The sequence below is a fragment of the Lepeophtheirus salmonis genome, chromosome 6 (genome assembly GCF_016086655.4).
Source record: "Lepeophtheirus salmonis chromosome 6, UVic_Lsal_1.4, whole genome shotgun sequence".
Classification (NCBI taxonomy): Eukaryota; Metazoa; Arthropoda; class Copepoda; order Siphonostomatoida; family Caligidae; genus Lepeophtheirus; species Lepeophtheirus salmonis.
This window is the reverse complement of record NC_052136.2, coordinates 21310184-21335335: the sequence shown is the minus strand read 5'-3', so window position 1 is coordinate 21335335 and position 25152 is coordinate 21310184.

Genomic DNA, 25152 nt, shown 5'->3' with positions numbered 1-25152 from the left:
TATTTAAATTTTATGTGTTTACTTATTTTGTATTTTAGTTAGTCAATAAGGGGAAAAGAGCGAGAAAGAGAACAATCCTGTATTTCTACATGTGTGGTCCATCAACATAAAAGCAAGCTCGAATGATTTTTTAATATAATTGAGCCTGGATTAAGTATATATATTCTTCCACGAATAACTATCTTCATTTTTATCAACAAGAATGATTAATTATTCATCCTTTGAAGACGCCGCAAATCAAACTTAAAGTAGCATAAATAAATCTTCCAAAAACTGTTAGAAATTAAAAATTGATTTATATTTTTTGAAAGACTAAATCCGTACGGAATGAAGTCTTACATATTAAATGAAGGTTTTAAGGAATGTTTAATTTTTATGAATATCTCATTTTATTGTATATATTTGAAAATGCAGCCTATAATTAATTGAAATAAATCCCTGATATATGTGACTGCATATGATGTAAACCTGGGGTAGGCAACCTTTGAGACATGGAGTGCCAACTTCAACATTTCTGATCAATGAGTGTGCCATTATCAACAATAATGGTAAAAAATACAGACTAATTACGGGAATATGTTCAAATTTGCACGTGCCAGTGAATATGCTTCTGCGTGCCATAGATTACCAACCCCCGATGTAAAGTATAAATTGGCTTCATCGAGGCCAAATTAATATCTTATTAATACAATATATTAGATATAATAATATGTGAATATCGAGTTTATAACTGACCAAAATATAATATTGAAGTATTTGGCTGTATAAACTGTAAATAAGATGTAAAAGTATACATTGAACATTTCTATTTTTTTTATTTTTGTTAAATATTGTTTTTGTGTTGACATGATTTATTATATTTATATGTTTACAAAATGAGTACAAAAAATAGAATTTGAAACATTGAATGAGCAATAATAAGGCAAAAACAAGCAAAAATGATTTCTTTGGCATTAGTCAACCTTTTGCATAGTATTCTTAGTATGAAATGCAGCCTTATCAAATTACAAATAAAAAACGTGTAATGCAATGAATTCCTGCATAATTATTATAAATTATAATAATGCACTCCATGAACAAGAAAAATTACGCAAGGTTGAGTTATTATATATAATGTATTCTTAAAAAATATGAAGAAGAAATTGATCGATATTAATGTTAAGAGGGGGGGGGGAAAGAAATGCAATATATATTTACTACAAAATATCCAAGAAACAGTCATTTTCTTCGTTTTTCTTCTCCTCCTTGGCTCTATTCATGTTTTTGTTATTGTAATAATAATACTCCCTCCCTCCCTCTCTGTATTTTTTTCTTCTTTTTTTTCTCTCTATCTCTCTGTTTTTTCTTCTTTCTTTTCTATCTCTCTCCTCTTACATAGGTCTAACGTACTGGAAAGAAAAAGAAAGAAGAAGCAGTTTCTTCTTTCTTTTTCTTTCTATTGCGCTACCCTTGTGAAGAAAGAAAGAGAAAAAAATGGAAGGAAAATCTAGTCAGCCAGCAGTATGCCAAGAATTAGCCAGTCAGCAAAAGCGTCCTCTACTGAGAATATATAGAAATAGATGTTTACAAAAAATATATTTCTATGTGAATAAAAACTGTCTTTATATATATACAGTTTTGTTCCTTTGGGATTAACTAGCGAACGGATTGACCAATCAGCCTAAAATTTGGAAAGTAAATACTTGATTGCGTCCTTCGTAACCAGGTTTATTAAGATTTTACATTTTTTTGGGCAAATAATCCTTCAAATAGCAATATATTTTTTGACTTATTATTGTAATGAACCATTTATTATATAAAATTATTAAAAAAAGAGTGTAATTATATATTAAGTGAACCCCCCTTTTGATAAATCAAAACACCCTGAGGAGGTTGTTAAATATAAATTTATTTTATAGTGAAAAAGTAACCAATGTGTTTGTATGAAAAAAAAACAAGAGAAGTTTTTTTAACAATTTTAGTTTCTGTTAATATTTGATCTGCTTCCTTTTATGTGTTCAAAAGAGACAAAAAAGTTTTTTTAATTCAGAGGGTTTATTTTCTTGTTACCTTCAAATAAACTGTTAACAAGTTTAGATACATCTGTTAGTGCTATTATATAATCTCAACATCTTCTTTGCATATATATAAATGTCGTGTACAAGTTGTAAGTTGTCTAAGGAAATTGTACAAGTTACAAACACAATATAAGATTAACACTTTTAAAATAAATTTTATAGTGTATTTATAAAGAAAATAATAGAAAAATGGAATCGTCTATAAATGGTCGATACATTAATGGTATAATTATAAACTATTGGTAATTAAAATGAAGGATGTTTTAAAAATTGAATAAGATGTTATGCACTTTAAAAAATGAAATCTTGCAGGCGTTTAATTCAACTCATATTAAAAAAGAAAGAAATGGAATTACTTTATATTTTATTTAAGAAAAAACAAATGAATATCCATTTCGATTAATTGTAGTAACAACTTTTTTTATTTCCAACTTCCAATTCTTGAGGAAGTAGCCTCGTGTGAGTGTGTCCATGAAAATGGAGAGTCACACGAATAATTTGTTGACTATGGAGTTATCTTCAATGTAAATAGGGTAAAATTCTATATTCGTCTAATAGATTTGGTCAATGAATCTCTGTTAATAGTTGAGAATATTAAAATTCCTCGTGCTATTCTAGTTAAATAGACATAGTGAAACATAGAAATTGTAACTTGTACAGTATGCTTATACAAGATACAACTTGTATAAGCATACTTCAAATATATAGATTTAATACATTTTACTTTTGGCAGAAAAGAAAAACATTTTTTATCGACTATGACATAATATATTGTATATTTCCCCCTCTCTACTTTTCATAGTCTCAGTGCATCCTTGTTTTCTTTCTTTTTTTTGACTGCTTTAAAAAGACAAATATTTTTACATATAAATAAAATCAAATTATACGGTTCATTCATTTTTATAGTCGAGTTTTATATTTTTTTATTTCATTTCTTTTTTTAGTTTTTTTGATGCTTATTTAAATTACAAGGACATGATGCCTTTCTCAGAATCATATATATATTATTACTCTGCACTATTTTTACAAAGGCAAAAAAAGTATTTGACTACTATTTACATGGTGTATCAACGTAAAAACAATATTGAACAATAATCAAGAAAATGAGAAAATCCCAATTGATTTTCTTCCTCCATATAAATACCTACATCCAGGCCAATAGTTTATAGACATATTGTCCATTGTAAGTGTTATCTTCAAATATCTGGCTTGACTTCCAATACCCAAGTATTTTAACTATATTTAAAAACATTGATTTGATTTGTGATACTGTATTTGGGCCCGATATTACCTTACAAATATAATCAATCCATTTTTAATCATTTTATTGAGCCGCTTAATTTAAGCTAATTTAGGTGCATATCCAAAAGTTATATAATAATTGACGATCATTTGTCAAAAAATACAAATGTAATCGATACTCTATTTTGAGAAAAATCCTTCTTGCTAACTTTAATTTGACACACCACGAAAATGAATAATAACTTTCATGGTGAATACTTATTTGTATATTCTTTCAATTGAAGAAGGATTTTGGCAAAAACGTTGTATATATGTATATGGGTAATTGTGTTTCATTTATTGACGAGTTTAACCCTATAAAACACAATTCTATTTTATTGGTAGATGACTTTTGAAATCCTGGATTTGTGCAGTTTGACAGTTTTTTGGTACAAAAACTTAATGGGTTCAATAGTAAATATTTAATCAATGGATAATTAAAACCTCAAATGCAAGGTTCCTACATAAACCTTCCATCTTATAAAAAAAGAGTTAAAACTACGTATTTTTGGAAAACTGAAGTCTGTTACTGAAGAAAATCATTCATTTTACAATATAAACATCAAGAAAAACAGTCAGTTATTTACTTTTGACATTAAAAAGCTATCTTTTTCTAAAAAAAACAAAATTGTTTTTATTTCCAGAATTGAACAAGGATTCTAATTCACAAAAAAAGCAAAATAAATTGACCACACATTAAACTAGTGAATATGTAAGGGTTAATTGGATTTGATACTTTAAACGCCATCTATTGCATTGTTTTAGCATTTTTGTTTACAATCATAGTACATAATAATAGACGTTGGATTTATACTAAAGATTTTTGAAATACTTTTTTAAAAATCTATGTATTTCTTAAATAGAGTGAGAAAGTTTGTAGGGGGTTTGAGCGGGTATTGAAGAGTGCATATGCATGTATATTTTTATGACCCTTACATAACAAAGGGCTTGATTTTGTATGTTTTTATCACTCTTCAAAAAGACACACAACTAAACAATAAATAACACAAAAACTATTTTTACAACACGACAAATTACAGCCTCTGCATATCTTTGACACTCTCTACTACTTTTATGATGCCTTGACTCACTCATACTTATAACTTGTAAGCAATAACCCCTTATTCATTGAATAACAGTACTAGTAATGTTCATTGGAGAACAGAATAGTACAATGCCCCGACATCTAGTGGTAAAAAGGAATAATAAAAGAAAAAAAACCTTTTAAATACGAGAGTAGTGGAGCACAGGCTGGGTAGTCACGGAGAAAAGAGTACAAGGAGAGTGTTTGACTCCTCCTTTTTTTATTTTCCTTTTCCGCTCTCAGATTTTGGCGAATTTTCTGTCGCTTTTCAAGAAATTATTGTACGGGGATAGATTTAGCGCGGAGTTAATGAATCTTATTATTAGTATCTTTTAGAGTGGGCCAAATTATTATATATGAGAAGGGAAGTGTTTGAATAGTGAGGCAGTCCCACATGGGAATTTATTTATTCATGATGAATATTGGGATCCCTGTTGATCCATTTTAAAATTATACTTTGATTTTTTGATATATAAAGTAGGGATATAAATGTAGCTATATAGTTCAGGGTAATATGTATCTAGAGAAGTACTCTATGAACCCTCTTAATTTTATTGAGGTAGTAATTCTGTTTCCCTTAGTAGGCCATAAAATATGGGTGAGATTTTATTTCTAAAAAAAAGAAATAATGATGAACTGGGTATTTAAATCTATACATTATGAGTCTATAATTTGCCTTTAAAATAATAATAAAAGTTGTAACTACAACGATGATGATGACTGCTTCTTCTACTGCCTCTGTTGTTGTTTTGTTATGGCCTTAATAATGTAGTTTTTATTCATTTAGTTCTTTTTTAGGAGAAGTAAAAGTGAGAATATTATGTTGTAGTATGTCTAGGAAGGTGTCTAGGGTGCTTTACGAGGTCCGAGATTCCCCCTTCAGTATATGTATAAAATATTGCGCTTTTTATAGCTACTTAATTTTTACAAGTCATTGTACTACGTCCTTCTTCATTGGTCATTTCCATCATTGAAATCCACTTAAAATGGCGGATGGGAAATTGTAAAGTCAGAGGAGAAAAGGATAACACTTTACATTCTTCTTCTTTTTCTCCTGAGGGGCCTAAGAAAAATAAAGTACTTCTTTCTAGAAAAGCCCATGAGGGAGGAAGATTTGTAATGAATTATCCCAGCGCCCTCTTTAAGCAAAAAGAGGAAATCCATACAAAAACGCCCTCTATTACCTTTATGCGAAAACTTTTGCAATTTGGGTGCTTCATTTGCAAAAATATACCTATATGTTGTGTACAAGTTGCAATTTCTTCGTTTTAAAATATGTTATTTAATTACAATATTGATCATTCTATTTACCAACTATATATTGATAGTATCATTTCATTTTGGTCAATTAAAATTTAAACATAGGCATTTATAATGAGCTACATAATACTCATATTTTAGTATTTTTTTATTCTTTTTACATATTAAAATAGTAAAAAATTAAAGGAAAAATATATGGATTATTCTTACATTATTCAATAATTTTATTATTTGGTTGCAATTTGTACCGACAAGATATTTATTTTTAACAAAAGAAATCCACATAAAAAAATTAATTTAAACATTATTACAAACTCCAAACTCTCATATAAATCGACTATAAATGAATATTCTTATTCAGCCCCGATACCTTAGTTGGTTTTTACTCCATGTTTACTTGTACTAGAAGATTGTACAAGTTGTAATTTGTATTAAGAGATTTGTATATTAATAGCAATTTATACGTCTTAATTTACTTAAACATAATTAATTTTGATTAATGACTATTAACTGAAGCTTTCATTTTGTGTCTATTAAAAAAACTTATTGAATATACCACTCCTAAGACAAATAAAAGTGTCTTATCTGGTCAAATTTCAAAAAACTATTTATCATTACTGTGTTAATATTCAGCTTATTCAAATCAGTATGTAATACAATTTTGTAATGCTTCTAATTATTGAGGCATTTACCAATTTAGTTATATGCTCGTTGGCAAGTCGTTAGTTTGTTAGGAATAACACAAACTTAAGATATTTTTTTTCTTTCCCTCTCTTGAATAATTTAGAAATGTCCTAATAGGACATTTCTATTCTAAACCTGCATTATTTTGGCAAATGATGGATCTTTGGACAATTATCAAATATACTGCATAATTAGTAGTAATTGTCATCAAAGTTACTAATAATTCCATTATAAATATATCCACTCCCTAATTAATATGTAATAGTTTCAGATCGAAGCAATAATATCAAAGATGCTTCATATAATATATGGAAGAATGTCTTTCGAGTCATGCGTGCTGGAGGTCTGGAAAAACATGTGAAGATGCCTGTTTTTGACGAAAGAGGTGCAACAGTGGATTTGTAAAGGCAGATAAAGGGAAAATATTTAACTCCGTCTCTTTTTAGAAAAATAAATTAATAGTAACTTTATTTTCAGGTCAAGTATTCTAAATTATTCATATCATTTTTTCAGTTACAACTTGTACAATTTGCTAAAAACAGTTTTATAACTAGTAGACATTATGTGTAAGGTAAATCATTCGAGATGTGAAAATGTTCTTATTTTAAGTGTGCGAGGATACAACTGGGAAATAATCAAACTGAATAAGTAAATTTTTAAAATTTTATCCTTACACGCATACAAATATGCTTATTTTCATAACTTTAAAAGTAATTTATTTGTTGCTAATATATTTTTGTATGACTGATTTACACAATTTGCTTGTAGGCATACCAATGTTTTTTATAGGTAAGGATTTGGTTTTAATCAAAGCCGAAGATAGAAAAACAAACTAAATGCAAATACCAATAAAATTCGCCAAAAAATAGCATCAGAAAAAAATAAGAAGAACAACAAAATCTCTTTATAATAAAGTTGCTAATTTATGGGCCATTCCAGTAAGCACTTTGTGTCAATGGGTTTTTTCCCCTTCTTATTCTTCTTTCATTTTGCGTTTACAAATATAACTGGGATTGTCTGCGGTACTGTAATATGAGTCAGTTTAAAATATTAAGGCAAAAGTTACAACGTACGTTTATAAAATATTTGATTATTTTGATAGTTAATTAAACTTTTGTTTTTGCCCATAAACTATGCAATCTCTCAAAATGGAAATAGAGCGAAAATTTTAATTGAAAAAAATTCCCTTAAAGTATTTTTATTTTTAAAAATATCATTTATTTTCATTGATCTTTTAATTTTTTAAATCGGCTTCAATACTTACAACCTTTAATTTATTCAGTATTTTAATTACCAACAATATTTTGATAAATCGGTAATTCAAATTCATATATATAAGTACCGGCAATAAGTGTATATTGCCGAAGGACACTGTTATTGCATTATTTCATGGCAGCTGTTGCAGAGAATACTTTATAATACCTACATATACAGGGTGGATATTTTAAATCTGGAACACGTTTAGGCTCAATATCTATACAACCCTGATATTTATGCTTATGGAGGTGTGCTCATCAGATTTAACCTTCAAAACTATATATGAAATAATACAAAATCCATGAGATGTCCTCCAAATACAAACACCGTGCAGTAATTATTGTGTGCCTCTGTTTCAGTCACAAGCCAAAGACGCAAATAACTCTATAGATAATCATGTAAGAGAGCTAAGATTGATGTTAACAGATCCCATGTCATTTTAGAATTTTATATTAGAGCAGTTTGTCCAAATTGTATAATTGGAATCAGATTTATTCGGGAAACCCAACATTTTTAAATATTTTATGTCTTGGGAAAAGGAAATGCTCGCTGGATCTGAACCCCTTGGACTACTATGTGTGGGGCGTCCTTGAGAATAAGTCCAATAAACGTGCAGATAACATTGTCGACTCCGTGCAGGCTTCAATTCTTAAGGCAGTTTCCCATATCCACTAGGAGTTTCTTATCAAGGCCTGTGCCATATTCAAGGCAAGGCTTTTAGTTGAAGGTTTTGGTGATGGACTTCACTATGGACCCCTACATATTAAAGCTAAAGATTTGTGAATCGCTGAATTATTTTAGGAAAATGAATAATATTTACTTTATACTCTAGTTTTCCGGATTTAAAATCCCCACCCCATTTATATTTGAAAATCCTATAATAATTCAAAAGTAATAAAAAATATGTAGCATACATTCCCTCCAGCAACAGCTGAAATTATTTTAAGTAAAATTTCGTCACCCCATATATATTATCTATGATTAGTACATGTATTTTTAATCAGTTGCTTTTGTATATATAGCAAGAGTTTTCAGTTTAAGCTCATTTGAACCAACAAATCCTGTTCATGTTCATTTTTACATCATAAATAAATAACAGAACTCAACTTTTGAGTATTAATTATATTTTATGTGAATTCAAAATTGGATCAATATTAATCGTTGTAATAATTTTGGTTATGTTTGAAGAAGACATTATTCAAAAACTGACTTAGGATTAACACTTTATGCATTTGCAATGTGTAACAATCACCTCCATCCACTTTAAGTAAGTAAGCAATATAGTAACATTTTATAAATAGATTGACATAGTCTTTCTAACTGATGTAAGCAAATAAACAACCTAATGCTATTTTTTTTTTTTGTATAAAAACGCTTTTAATAATAAAAATTGTAGTAATTTACGACTTCAATTAACTTATAATTTGACAAGTATCATTAGCAATTGGAAAGTTGTAAATATTTTTAACTATTTATAATGTGGATATCGACTGCAAATATGACTACTAATGATTTCATAGGTTAAAGTTTGGAGTATGATTTTCTTATAATTATATGTTATGTGTGACAACCAACTTCAATCCTCTCTAATTATATGATAGTTCTTAAAAAGAGATAGTCCTTCAAAACTGATACCATTAATAAATAAACAATCAAATATTAATTTTCCATAAAGAGATTGATTGACAAAAAAAAAAAAGGTACTCATATACGAAATTATAATTCACTAATAATTTGACATAGCATCATTAAAGATCGGAAAGCTCTATATATCTTCAACCATTTATTACACGTGTAAAGCCACAAATGGCATCATAGTAAGGGTTTGAAATAACTTTATTTTATAAATATAGATGTAACGTGTGGTTATCAAATTCATGTTCTAATTATGGGTGTCATTTGATCATTTCATTTATTCATACAGTCCTCCAAAACTGTGATCATTAGAAAATAAAAAATTAAATATTAATGTTTTGTCAAGAAACGCTATAAATGGAGAAAAAATTTAGTCATACAAGACTTTAATTCATTATTTATTGAGCGATCAGAACAACCAATATATTTTCAACCATCAATAATAATATACTGACAGCAAATAAGACCACAAATAGCGTCATACGGAAGGGTTGGAAAATTATATATTATTATATTTTAAACAACTCTGAATATATTTTTTAGGAGTGAATATTTTCTGTTTGTATACAGAGAACTGCTCCATGGAATTTTAAGGGTAGGGGAGATATATATTTTATTTTTTTCATAGCTTCCTGACACATATATTTCAGTACTTCCCTCAGAGGAATAAATATGTTTAATGCGCTTCCCCCCCCCCTTTCTTCCACTCTACACAGTCCTAGAGATAGGAAATGTTTTCCTTAGGGGGGAATGAAGGCTGTCAGAAATGTAGGGGCTAAAGTTATTTGTATGTGCTATGGATTTTCTACAAACAACGCCTCTTTCTCTCTTTCTTTCTTCAATACAAAAAAGATTCAAAAGATATCTACATATATGTAGTGTTGTCTCAGTCCTTATTTATTCGGTCAAGACCAGTCCAGTCTTAGGACGGGTCAGTCAGGCCTTTGGACTGTGAGTAATAGAACTGATTTTTTTTTAAATAAAACAAGTTGAGAGATATCCTCCAGGAGCAAATTTTATCAGTGTAAGAACTGCCACGCAGACCTGAATGGTATCAGACCGAGACTGAACTGGACGGGACTGCAGTATTCAGTTTAAAAAAATAATTTTAATAGCTCATCAGTCTTCCTTCCCAAAAAACTATAAAATCAAAAGTATATTATATGAAAGAAAGAAAAGAGTCAACAATGAAAATGGTTCTTTTAAAAAAAACACAATTTTTTACTCTTCTATTTGCTTTTAATGACATTCTCAGCTAGTTTTATGTAACAACAACAAAAAATTATACAGAAAAACAAGAATGCAAATTGATTTTAAAAAATTCAAAAAGGATGATGTTTATAAAAATGAACAATTTGTACTTTTCCATGCGTTTTTATTGAAATTTCTTAGTTAATTCACCCTTTCTCAAATAAAAAATACAATTAGTATTTTGAAAAACAATAATAAAATATATTTTTGGTAGACAAGAAGCAAGAATGATATTTTTATCAAATAAAAATAAGAATGAAAAATGATACTTTATTTTGCATATGAAAAAAATGGAATTGAAAATTTTGTAGAATATATAAATATTATTTTTACAGAAAAATTATAATTAAAAAAGAAAATTTACATTCTAAAATCAAAAAAAATATCGTACTCATACAAAAAAGTATGAATGCAAAATGACATTTTTCTTTTTCATGCAACATACAAGAATTAAATTTAGTTGCTGACCCAAAAAAAATTATAATGCCCCTGTTGCTAGTATCGAAATACATACATGAGAAAAAATGTGTAAAACGAAAACATTTCATAATTTCTAAATAATATTATAATTTTATTAAAATTCACCATTCAAATACCGGTACATTAAATGTGTCGTAACAGAGCGTTTTCAAGTAGGTATGTAGTGAGTGAAAATTGTAGATGTCGACCATCTTGGATCCTTAAACAACCATATTTTATAAGAATAAAAACCCTTTTCTTATTAAGAAAAATTAAGGAAAAATGTGAACTACTCCCGTTTCTGTGTATATCAAAATATGACCAACATATAAAAGGACTTCAATATTACTGTCTATCAAAAATCTATGGATGTAACGTCGAGTTTACTTAATTATTTATTTATCAGACTCTAATATGTATTTGAATTATGTTAATACTTCATTATAAATTCATATTTAGATAGTTTAGACAATGATTTACCAATTATCTGTGCAAGACTTTTCTACTGCAGTTAAACTATTATCATCTCTAATTATCGATCCACAACAAAATTATTTATACAAATTAAGTTATTCGATACGGATATTTACAAGCAAATATATAATATTTTATTCAAATATTACTGTTGTTCCTATTCCAAACGTGCGTTGAGTCTTTTTAATTTTTAAAGCCATTTGATGGAGTTTCATCAATAATTGCTATAAATTTATTCATTTGATGAAATAAAAACGTTAAGTAAGTGCCTCCAAGTTAGAGTTGCCTTCAATTATGATGCAATTTGTAACTTTAGGAAGCACGCTCTATTTTTAGATTATAAAATGACGTCATTTACTTACAAACAAGTCTAATAAGTAATAAAGGGAGATGTGAAAATTGTCTAAATTTCAATGATTGTAAATAAAAAAGAAAGGTATATTTTGGGAATTAAGATAGACAAAATATCTGCTAACATATTATTAAAAGACTATAGTGCTCCTTGGTTGCAAATACGTTTGCATTTTCCAAATAGTTAAACAAAGCACTAATATCTTCTAGATTAACAGCTTAAAAAAATGATTCAAAATGTGTGTTCACGAGATTTTGAGAATTTGTAAAGCCCTAATAATAAAAAATAAACATCCTATTACGTCATGTTAAATATCATACGAATGAGAAAACATTGTAACGCAAATAAAGGAAAATAGTAAAGACTCACTCAACCTTGATCTAATACGTTTCCTTAGTTTCATAGCTATTTTTTACTATATGTAATATGTAATGTAGAACTCGCTTTGATTTTATGAGGAGAAATAATAATTATGTAGGAGAGACTTTATGACGTAGCTACTTGCTGCAAAGTATGTATTTATATACATAATATACTTTAAAATAAGTTACTCACGAATAAATAATTATATAAATTAGGTCTCCCAACACGAACGAACTCACTCTAATTTGCTTTTCTATGTAGGCGAAAGGAGGTGTATATTTTTATACTTAACCAATGCCTTTGTTTGTGTATACATTTAACATTTTTTATTTTACGTATGCATATATATATATACAATATAGTTATGTTGAAGTAAATAGGTATATCATCGTCTAATTAATTTTATATGTTAAACATAGAAGAAAACGTCATCATTACTTTAGAAATATCACACGAATCAATTCACAGTTTACTTAAGACATATTATATATTTACAACAAACAAAATACACATTTATTAAAATCTGCATAAATGCAGACATCTTTTAAACAACAGGAAATGTAGAGAAGTACAGCTGTTTCTAGGATTTTTTTAAAGGCAAAAAATAGTACCTTATCGAAAATAGAAAATATTTTTTTTTGATCACACAAGCATACACCTCAATATTTCATTAATATATTTCGGTCTATTATATACATTGTATTCAAATTTCGGGAATAACTTGATTTATCCAAGGATGTTAACTATACTTTATAACCTTTATTTCATTTATGAGATGGTTAATCGTCCCTAATATGTTCTTTTAAATTAAGTGCATCAATTTATCACTTTTATATTATGACTTTAGAAATTTAAGTGAAATTTGGACATCTCCAAAGGATAAATAAGAATAACTTTTGATAGAAATTGGCCAGAATTTGTTGAAGAATACAAATTCAATCGAGACTTAATTTTGAGATTTTTCTTGATTTTAATTATGTCCTCTTTTGACGTCTGAGAACTTTTTAATAAATTTGTGAAATATCTGGTTTGATTAAGGACAAATACCACATACTAAAAATCGACTGAAATAGAAGGTGGAATTTAAATTAACGAAAGACATAAATCATAAATTTATTTTGAAAAATAAATCAAGATCAAAAATATCTTTATTCTGAACTTCCAAAAAAAATTCTGAAAAAGCAAAGCCAGAAATATATCATCATGTATGTTTATTTAGGGATATTCAAAATATATGTATATTAGGTTTCGAATAGCCAGTAAATTGGACCGGTTATAAAGTACGAAAGTCTAAAATGATTCAACTTTGATCATAGAGAGTAATATGTCAGTTAATAAAACTGATAGTACCAAGGACCGATATGAACAGTTTTTAATTTGACCGGATCAAAAATAATAGAATTGGATATTGGTAAAACACAATGGACCAACTGCAAAACGACGATCACATGTTATTTTTTAGCCATAGTTAATTGGTACAATAGTAATTTGGTCCACTAAAAACCCTGAGGGCAGCCTAAATTACTTTATTTTTCCCTATACAACCCCCATAAGTTCATTATTTTATTGAGGATGAAAAAATTGCATACTTAATGAGGGAAAACGATAAATTAACGTTGTCATGTTAGAATGTGTCTAAAAATACGTGCCTCAAAAACGGAATCTTACGTTGAAATTTCAAGTGTGTTTTGTCACTTTGTTTTATCTTTTGGATTGCATCAAAGCTAAAAGCACATGTTACCTTAAGAAGGATTTTTGACTACGGTTAAGTATTTCTTCCTCTGACAAAATTTTACTTTTATGATACCACAGATGACATTACTTTATCATTTTCCCTCGTGGCGTATCTCATTATTTTTTTTCTTCCTTTGTTAAATTAACGTTGATATGTAAATTGCGAACTTATGTATCCGTTGTATTCAATTACCAAAAATATTATGAGCTTATAGATTTATATTCAAGTATACTAAACACCCCCTTGGGAACAAAAAAAAGTGTCGTGTAGACCAATAGTTTAGGCAAATGGTGATTACCAGGCCTTTGTTTCCTCATTTGGTTTGTAGCTTTGTGTTGCATCAATTTGTCTCAAATATTTAAACTCCTAAATTTAAGCTCAGCTTCAGATAAAGCTGAATTGGTGCATCTAGCTCTATAAATATCCCAAATACAATTCAATCCCTTACCTAAAATGAACAAACCCAAAAAAGGTTCTATGTACACTTTCTCTCTCAAATTTATAGGCCTTAGGATGTAATTAGTCTAAATATTTAAGCATCTTGTGCTTTTGACTCAAAATTTAGGTTCGTCGTTATAACTATTATTATTTTTTTTCCTTGCATACCCAAAATGTGGGTTTGAGGATCTTTCTTTTTCATTTTTTTTATTATTAGAGTGGAGCGCCGATACTTTTCTTTTTTTTAGCATCAAGTATGTACAAGATGTGGTTATATATATTTTTTTTTTTGGCTTGGAAGATTTTTGATTATATGCTCAACCATACATATATTTCTTTTTATTTTACAATATATGTATATATATATTTTGCACCGTACGTCATGACACAAAGTAAGGCTTCATTATTCTTATAAAACTCAACAATAGAAATATTTCGCTATTTAAATCTCATTCTCTTTTGCTAACATTTATTTGACATTATATCATTACTCTACAAATATAAAAAGTTTGATCTACAAAATATAAAATGGTTGTTATATATTTTGACACAAAAATTATTTAAAATAAATGTGTTAGAGTTGGTAGGAGCTTTTTCAAAAAGTAAGTTTTTGTTGATTGAAATATGCTTGAATAATATTTTTTGCGTGTTAAAAAGAGAAAAAAAACCTGTTTGACTTTCCATAAGTACATAATATTCTGAACAACGTTTTTGATAAATTTGATTATATTTATGGACAATCATGATTTTCAACAGATTTTCTTCTGTTAATTTTTGTATTAAATCAGAATTAGTAGTTTTAAACATAATAATAGACCGTTCATCGTCCACATCAGTAGTTTAAATAAATTTGGAATTGACGAGACTGTTAGGAGTCTATTGTGACGGATGCATCTCATCATCACCAACACAAACGTCCTATCTTTTGCACAATTGAAAGATTAGGATTTTTGTGAATGATAAAACTTATTTTTCTCAAAAGTATTTCTAATTTTTCTCCGGGATCTGTTTTTATATATATTTTTTTTTGGTTGAAGTATTTTTCGGGAATCGTAGATAGTCATTCCTTCAGTTTTAAGTGCTGTCATAGCTTCCAGTTAAAATTACCGATTATGATAGTTTTTGTACACAGATTTTCTTCACAAAAAAGTTATCAAAGTTTTTGTGTAATATAACTAGATTACAATTTTTCTCTAGTTTTTTTATGCCAGTCTAGAAAAATAAGCGATTTTTTGAACGATTGAGCTCACAAATCCTAAGTTTATTTATAAGTAATGATATATTAATTCCAACGCCACTAGCACTAGTTACAACTGGGATATAGGAATATTTCAGGCATTGTATTTCTACTAGAAATATCTACGAAATTGAGGCACTCTCCATCTTGTCTAATTATCTTACTAAAAAAACAGACTCTTTGTTGGTCTTTACCTCGTAGACAAGGCTTAAGGAGACGTGAATTTGAATTTCCAAATGCAAGAAAAAAAGGGACTTCCTGTCTAAAATATGAAGGATGATAATTTAGAGAATTGGACTTATGAAGATGAAAAGATATTCAGCCAATAAATTTTGGCCATTTAATTTGGGCTTAATGTCACTTTAGCAGGGTTTTTTTTTAGAAAAATAATTAGAGATTAATCATTTTTGTCACAATATCTGGGTGTCATTATTAGCGGTTTAAACTCGTATTTTGTAAATTCATAATTGTTTATAATGCCTAGGTCAGTAATAGTTTTGTTATATTCGACCAATATTTGTTAAAAACACAGCTTTTAGTATAAAGACAAACCTTTTTTGAGCAATTTAAAAAAAAACAAAAACGAACTGGTTATGTATAATAATTTTGTAAGTTTTAAATATAGACAATATATACATAGATATGTAGCTTAGATATCTACAAATTACGTGCATTTTGCATTTCCTTCAGAAAACCTACAATCAAAATAATTGCTAGTTAACCAAAAATGAGCATACAAATTCCAAATTAAACCAAAAACCATTGAAAATTGGAGAAGGTTACATTGTTGTTGTTGTTTTCCTGCATAAAATTCGCCAAGCTGCGTTCAAATCTGATTTAAATATATATATATATTATCTGATGGCGTGAGTCTATACCAATTTTTTTTTTTTTAAATATAATAAGTTCTTAATCCTCTCGAAAACCAATGTAAGACCATTAAGATAATGTTCCCCATCCTTCTCCAAATGAATAACGTGACTTATTCACACTAGATATGAATTAGCATAAATAACTGTTAAAATATGCCTACATGTGTATGCAAAAGTAAATGGCAAATAATTTAATTAAATTGATATTTTGGTCACGGTGTTTAATCCGAATTCCATCACTTGAATCATTTTCTAAAGTTATAAATTTATATTAAACATGTACTCATTTGGATGTAGTATTTTTCTGTATGTATATAAAGCATTAACTCTTTTACTAGTTATAATATATTTTTTAACAAATACAATAAATTAGTATTGGATTCGGGTATTACACGAATGTGAAAAAAAAAAAAAAAAAAAAAAAACTGTACGAGAGCCAACAGTTTTTTGTAGATAGGTCAAAATCGCCTGAAATATTTCATAAAAAGTTTTACTTTACTAACACTCAAAAGAACATTTTCAAACTACTCTAGACTATCGTATTAAAAGAAGAGTTGATCTTAAATTAAACAAAATAAACAACCACATCATTTATAATATTTGGTAAAAACTCTAACTTGACTGATCTAAAAAATTTTAATACCAACTTAAAGTAAAGCTCAAAAATTATACCTGGAAGAGTTGTAAGGATATTAATCTTTTACTTTCAACTCAAATACAAAACCAATATGTACTTAGTTTAATCAAATTTGTGAATTTGATTGTCGAGATTAATGCACTTAAATACAAATTTGAATAGGTCCTCTTTCATAAATTTGATAACTTTTTTATAAAATACAATTTTAATTTATTGCCTTCCTCAAAATTTGGAGGATTATACCTATTATTTTTATGACATAATTACTCTCCATGTATCGGTTCTAATCTCAAAATAGTTGAATACAATTTTAAATCCGTCATTATCCCGGCATTATCTCTATAGAAGAGCGCTCGACGATCGTTAAAATAAGGCACTAAATTTTTTAGCCGAGGGAAAAATTGACTAGCCTTTGATACCACGAAAGTTGAATCATTTTTAGACTAGTAGAGAACTAGTTATTTTTTTATAAGTTTTGGGACCACAAAAATAAACGAATATACTTTCTGTGAAACACAATTTATACTTTATAAAAAGTACAACTACATATTTAGCATGTAATATATCAATTTATATAATTCATGTTCAATAGAAAGCAAGTATTTTTTCAAACCAGCTTGAGTTATATCTCCTTCATTTCGAAGTAAATAAGCTTGCTCTGTTTGCCTCATGGTTATCAAACTAGTAATCTGAATTGCATAAGGTAATACTTATGAGTAGAAACCAAGATTAACCTGTGTATGTACATTTTTTATTTTACGTAGCCGATCGGGTTCGATACAGTCCACTAGCCCGACTGATTTGTTTATAAGATACAAACCAGTGTGGCTTCAAGCAGAATAACACCTACAATAAATTAAACATCATGATTCTACAACTGATTTTTGTAAGTTTTGATTGGGATGTAAGTAATTTATCAAGAAAAAAATCCCTAGATTACAATAATATATGTTTGTCTTATTATTTATACAATTTTTTTATACAAGACAGTTTATAAATAGTTTGATAAACACTTTTTTAAAATGAGTATTTTAACAACTTTTATTTGTAATAATCAAGATTGCATCATCAACGACTAGCTACTTCTTGTCTCACGGTATCAAGACATACATAGAGTTAACTTCTTTCAGTTGTCAATAAACAAGGTACAACGATATAATAATAGCATACATATGCCCCACGTTTATTCCCAAAGTATTTTTTTAATTAAAGTTTTTGTTTTTTGCATTAGGTGGAAGGTTCGAGTGAGTTCTACATATAATTTACCTTTTAAAAGGGATTGTTCTTGATTTTAAAGATAGAGAATTAGAAGATGGAGAACAAAAAAAAATCAAAAAACAAACTTATTATTCTCACAGCAGGTAATAAATTAGTGCAAAAATAGATTTTATTAATTGATGGTAAATTTATGAATAACTTTTTTTTTCTTTTTTGTATTTTTAATTTAGCACTCATAAGTAGGCGGCAGGAGTAAGAAAGAAAGAGAGGGAGGGGGGAGAACTATTCATTTTTGCAAAACAAAAATAGTTTTTTGCACAACCAATGTTCTATAGGCGGGTTTTTTTTTTGGCGGATAGCCATTGGATACGATATACAAAACTGATATTGTGTATATATGCAATGTATATATTTAAGTATTAGTAACTTAAAACCCCTTTCCAACCTTGTTGAGTCACTGTTTGCAATTGTTTGATATTTTATGCAAATAATGAGATAATAACAAATGAGACAACAAATGCTCTATCGAAAAAAAAGAAAGAAAGATCTTTGATCTAGTACAGAAGTGGGCAAACCACAACATGTGTTTGTCGTAAAAGAAGCTTCTATAAAGTGTTATAAATCTGTTTCAACTGTAGTTGCTAGATTAAAATAATTTTAAATAATCATTAAGAAAATAAATAGTCTTCTTTACTGTACTCTCAACTTTTCCTCTTTCAAAAAAGAAAGAAAAAAGGCTTAAAACCATAAGGTCAATACTCTCCAAATGTAGATATATTCTTTATGTGTATAATATTAAGGAATTGTTCAGAGCGAATTCAGTTTCAACCAAACAATAAGAATAAAAATGAGAACTTTTAAAACTTTTTTTATCGACGGGTTAGAAAAGAAAAGTAGAATCGACCTAGCTCATGGACAACGCACTTGAGATAAATTATTCATTTGAACTCAATGTCATTCCTAGGAAAATCCATATACTTTATGTTTATAGATTTCACACGAGATTCCTGTGTCAGACGGAGAAAATGTATTAATATAATGTTTATTTATACTTAATCAAGCGCAACTCCATCGAACTAATTAAAAAAAAAACAATAAAAAACATACCAAAATATGAGTTATTCATGATAATGGGGATGTAATTGTAAAAATCTATTGTATTTTATATAAATGGGGCTCCATTAGATAGTGAATATTTAAAAAGTTATAATACACACTGGGCTAACACATAGTAAGGTTTTTCCAATATTTTTATGTTTGAACCCTTGTCAATTTTGTTTTTCAAATCGGTAAAAATTAAAGAATTTCTTTATTAGGGTTTTTGCTTAGAATTTTCGATTTTTCTTTTCTTTTTGCTTATATTTATAAAAAATGAATTAGTCTTCTTATGTTACAACACTTTTATAATTCAATTATTTTTTTATTTTTTTGGGAAAATACTTGAGTTTAGCACGTTTTTAATATCGTTTGCATAGCTGTATAATCACAATAAGAAATTTGCAATTATTTGATTTATAATTAATTCAATATATATTTACGATTGCATCCATGCCATTGATGAAACAAAAAAAATACTAAATTGCTGAAATCGAGGCTTTCAAAACTCATGTATAAAGAATTGTACGTAGCCCACGATTAATTAAATGTGTGCTTTTTTTAAGGCGATGCTTACATAATTACATTTTCCTCTACCCTTACTTCGTGAACTAGGATAGTATACACTCTGAGATTTATAAAATGCTTCTTACTCATTTACTTATCTTTATAATGTATTGCTTAGGATTTATTCGTATGTTTAGCAATTTGGAATCGATGTTTAGTGTTTTTTACTTAAATATGAGGACTCGGGAGAACAAAGGTAGCTATAAGATTATGATATTGTAGCTATAAGTTTATATAACACAAACAACCTCATCAAAACTTATGGGTACTTTAATGATTCCTAAAATTTGCATAGAATAAATAATATTTAAGAGCAATTTTTATAAAAATGTTTTCTCTATAAAACATATCAAATTTTATCTTTTTGAAACCGTAAAGACTATTATAAAATAAGGATTTATTTTTATCGAGTTTTTTTTTTTAGTATTTTAATTGCAAAATAAATGGATCAGGTCAAAAAACTATACAAAGTTTAAATGTCGTAATTATTCTAATCACTCATCTGTTAAACATATAATGAATGTGTTTTATTTTTGGGGTTTCTTTTTTATCCGGTTCACTAACCGTGTTATAAAAGTGATTTTCACTGAAGGAGGGTTAATGTAGTCCTTTTACAGAAAAGTGTGTCCCCTTTGTAACATATGTAGAATTACCATGACCCCATTGTAAAGTGTATTAAAGGAAATCCCACGGAACCTTTTACTGCAAGTCTTCAATTCAATTGCATCAAACAGCGTATAAAAGATAAACGTTCATTTTTATATATAAATAAGTATAATGCAAAAATTCTCACAGCAACCTCCCTGTCCAAAGTACTCTCATACCTTCTATTATTATAGCTCCCATTTCCCACATTTTAAAGAGATTTACTCAGAACGCCTATAAAATTTTCATTCATTTTTTAAGTATTATTGTAAAAAATTTAATAACTTTGTTGTACTCTTTGCTCTTATTTTTTTTTTTTTTTACTTGAATGATGTTCATAAAAAATCATGGAATTAGTCATAAAATAATAATACTAACAGTTCCTGGTGCTTTATTTTATAGTCTTTTTTTATGATCAATACAATTTAGCACTTTTTTTTTCCTTTTTTCTACCCTTTTGCACAAAATGCCTTACTTCTTTTTATTCAACTCCTTTTGACGATGGATTAAGGTCAAGATAAAACCAAAAAATAAAGGAGTAGTGACATACTTGAATACTTTTTTCCTATAGATAATATGTACATTAATTAAAATGAGTCTTATAAAATTAAATTTTGTAAAAAAAATGAACCATTTCTCCGCCTCATTTTATACAAATGAAGAAAAAGAGAAACAAAAATAGACAGGTTTTATTCCAGACAAGGTATACATACATACAAAGGCACATAGGTAATGAGCGAAAGACTCACTAATAAGCCTGCCACAAACAACAAACCGTCTAATCACTATTACCTACGTACACAAACAGCGCACACTGAGAGTTACTTTATATAAAAAGATAAGGAGCTTGTTTCAGCTTGGTTTGTATATATATATATATATATATAGGTATACACATGTTTATGGTTTTATGGGCGGGTTTAATGTGTAGATACTGCTCCATCCTATATGTTTGTACCTATGTAAGTATGTTTCTATCGTTCAAAATGTAAAAATTTATTATTTTTACTAAAAAATGGTTTGCGAATTCATAATTTACTACTTACCCGAACTTACTCAGAAGTTTTAAGTTACATTAAACATCCGTTAAAGGGCATATCACTCCTTTGGACACGTTCTCGAGACTATCGATCCTTCAGAATATCAGTATTATAACTGATTTAAAACGAATAAATAAAGTTGAGTGACATCATCAAGAACCGAATTTTATAAGTTGTAGGACTAATATGCAGGACTGAATTTGACCGGACCGAGACTGAACTAGACGGACTGCAGTCTTAAGTTGGAGATAATGTATCTCAACAATCTTCAAATTATGCTAAACAGCTCCCATATGAAATAAAGATTTGAATGTGTCATGAATACATAATAAAAAGTTATGTTTACTAGATTTATTTTCAAATGAAATAAAGATTTAAAAATTTTTTAAATACTACAACCAAAAATAACGTTTTCATTTGTGGCAAAAATCATTGATTATAATATTTAATATAATTACATATTTCTTTGTAAATAAAGTTGCCTCTGTATTAAAAGAATAGGCTTTTTAAAAGATAATTTACTATAAATTTAAAAGTGATTTTCATATATCTAACACGATCCAATGTCATCAATAAAATATAAAAACCTTGAAATAAAAAAGCAAACATCGACTTTTTTCATTTTAAGATGAAAAAGAGGTTCAAATTTGGAAAATTTCAAAATACAAACTCTACAAATTTAAGTTATTTTTCAATCATATTTGTAAGTACATGTGATATAATACATATTAATAAAACTTTGGTATTTTAATAATAAAATATTTGTAGCTAAAATAATGAGATAGAGAAAGGTGGTTATTCTGAGATTGGCATGATTTGACATATTCTTTGTCTATTTTTAAGCGTAATTAAAATCCTGGACAATTCACAAAATTAAAAGGGGGGAGGGGGAGACGTCTTTATGGTTTACAATAAGGCATTAAAGACTTCTAACAGTTTCAAAACTCATACTGACCATTTAAATATGTATTTGTTCTTATTTTGTTTTTTGCTTAAGCTGGGTGCACTTATTTTGCTGAGTAATTTATTAAAAATATATATTTTTTAGTTGGTATGATCTTTATGATGATGAAACTTTATTTCTTAGTTATATTTTTATGTTGTATCTATAGACGTGCATATTATTATGGTCCAAAATTGAATCCACAGATGAACAATGGTCCTTCTTTTATGAGTGGAATATTACGAACATGCCAACTCTTTTTTGTTATATAATCTTTTTGTAATCTTTAACTCTTATATATTTCATATCTAGGCCTTGTGGATCAATCAACTATACCCAAATACAATTTTTTGTTTTTTATGTTCTATTTTTTCTTTTTAAATATTTCTACAATCAGTTTTATATTAAATCTATTAGTTAATTAGAAGACAACCCTATTTCTAATTCGTTGAAATGGTTTGTCATTTAAGGTACTTATATAGGTAGGCTATAAGCACATCTATTGAGTTATACGAGTATATTTCTAAAAACAACTATTATAGTAACTCTTTTTTATACTATTTAGATCTATATGTAGATGCATAACCCAAAAAAATAATCAATTCTCTAATTAGGAGACTTCTTTATCCAGTAGCCACTTTAATATTACGTTGACCCAGCGCAAAAACATACTACCAGGTAAAATATTAAAAAGCGAGCTTAATAATTATTGGGGGATTAATCAAGGTTACTAGAAATACAAGGTTATACCATCATATACTGAGGCTAGCCATAATTTTTTATTTGATATAACATATTTTGATGTCATTGAGTATAACAACGGAACTCCAACAATAAAAGTCAAGGAAGGCGATATATAGCTAATCTGGGTAACAGTTATACTCTTTGACGTCACTATTAAAAAACCTTGTGTAAGTCAAACATCAATCGGAAAAGTGTTATGGTATCACCATGTAATTCTATTAAGCTTGGGAATAACGATAAATTGAGATTTTGATTCTGAAATTATTTTTATTTTTTTAAACTTTCTAATATTTTAGAAGCAATAATGTGCAAACAGGAATTTTATATGAATCTATTCAGTGCAAAACCCTGTTATGTGGCATTAAAAATCATAAATGCAATACAATGTCGCATTCCTTCAGATAAATTGTAACTATTTTGCACTGAACAAAAGTTGCAATGGTGTCAATCTATATTGTTAGCTAACAACATATGTATAAATGTACTTATAATAACATTCTACTTTGGTAGCGACATCTACTAGATACTACATACAACAATATTTTTAGTAAATTGTATATGCTCTTAGTGCTATAAAATAGTAATATATACTCTTAATGTAAACTTGCTATATAATACAAACCACAGTTTAAAGTCGAATTTAAGATATTTTGCCTATAGAAATTTACTATATTCTAAACTCATTAAATAAATTTAATATTTATAACATACATAAATAATTAAAAAACTTACAATGTAGTGACTAGATAATGCTAATGATGATAGCAAGATTGAATAATCTAGTTACAATATTGGCCATGATTATAGTACCCCAAATATTTAAAACTAAATATTTTAATTCAGGCTTTTGTCGAGATAGCATTTGTTTGGGTTGGTTCCTGGATTTTTAAAATGCAAATGATGGCTAAAAATATATTTGGAAAATAATTATACCTTATAGACAGAGTTGTTTACCTGCAACGCATTCTTATTTTTGATTGGTTACTTGATGCTACAAATAAGTGATGTGTCGGAGACAAACGTTTAGTTTAGCAGGTTATCTGTTTTAGACATATTCAATTTGCATATCTCAAATGTTGATATTTGCATCGACCTATGATATAAAATTGCAATTTTAGATATTTGATATGTCATAAAAACTTTTTTTTTTAAATTTTTTTTTCAAAAAACTTATATTTGAGATTCAAAATGGATGTTTGAAATTTTTTGAGAATAGAAAATGGATTTTTGAATTTTTCTCTATAAAATTTAATTTTTTGTGAATAGCTTGTGATTTTTATTTTTTTTATAAAAATATTTAATATTTTGGAAATTTTGGAAATTTTTTTTTAAAACAATCCCCCCCCCGAAAAAAAAAAAATATAATCATGCGGATATTTTTGCACTTTGCAAGTGGTACATAATAAAAAAAAGGTCAACTATCCTATTACGCACTTTTTCCTATTATATACAGCACACTTTTAAGCCTAAAATACAGAAGGCTTTTTAGAATTTTAAGTGAATTAACATTATAATTTTTGGAACTGAACTGAAATACTAGGTTGTGGTTGTTTTGATGAAATTTCTCTTCGTATATATTACATATAAATAAGCCTCGCCCCTTGACACCCACAATGGAAATAAAGAAACAAGTGTTCTATAAAAAACATAAGTAAATCCATTTAATATACAGATTTTGGATAATGCATCTATTTTCTTAAAATGTTCTAATACTTTGATATCGCTTGATGATTTTTCTCTTTGGTATCAAAGAATTTCAATACAGTAAAGAATTCCCTCAAAAATATTTTTGCACAGTTATATAATTACATGTACATATCTATT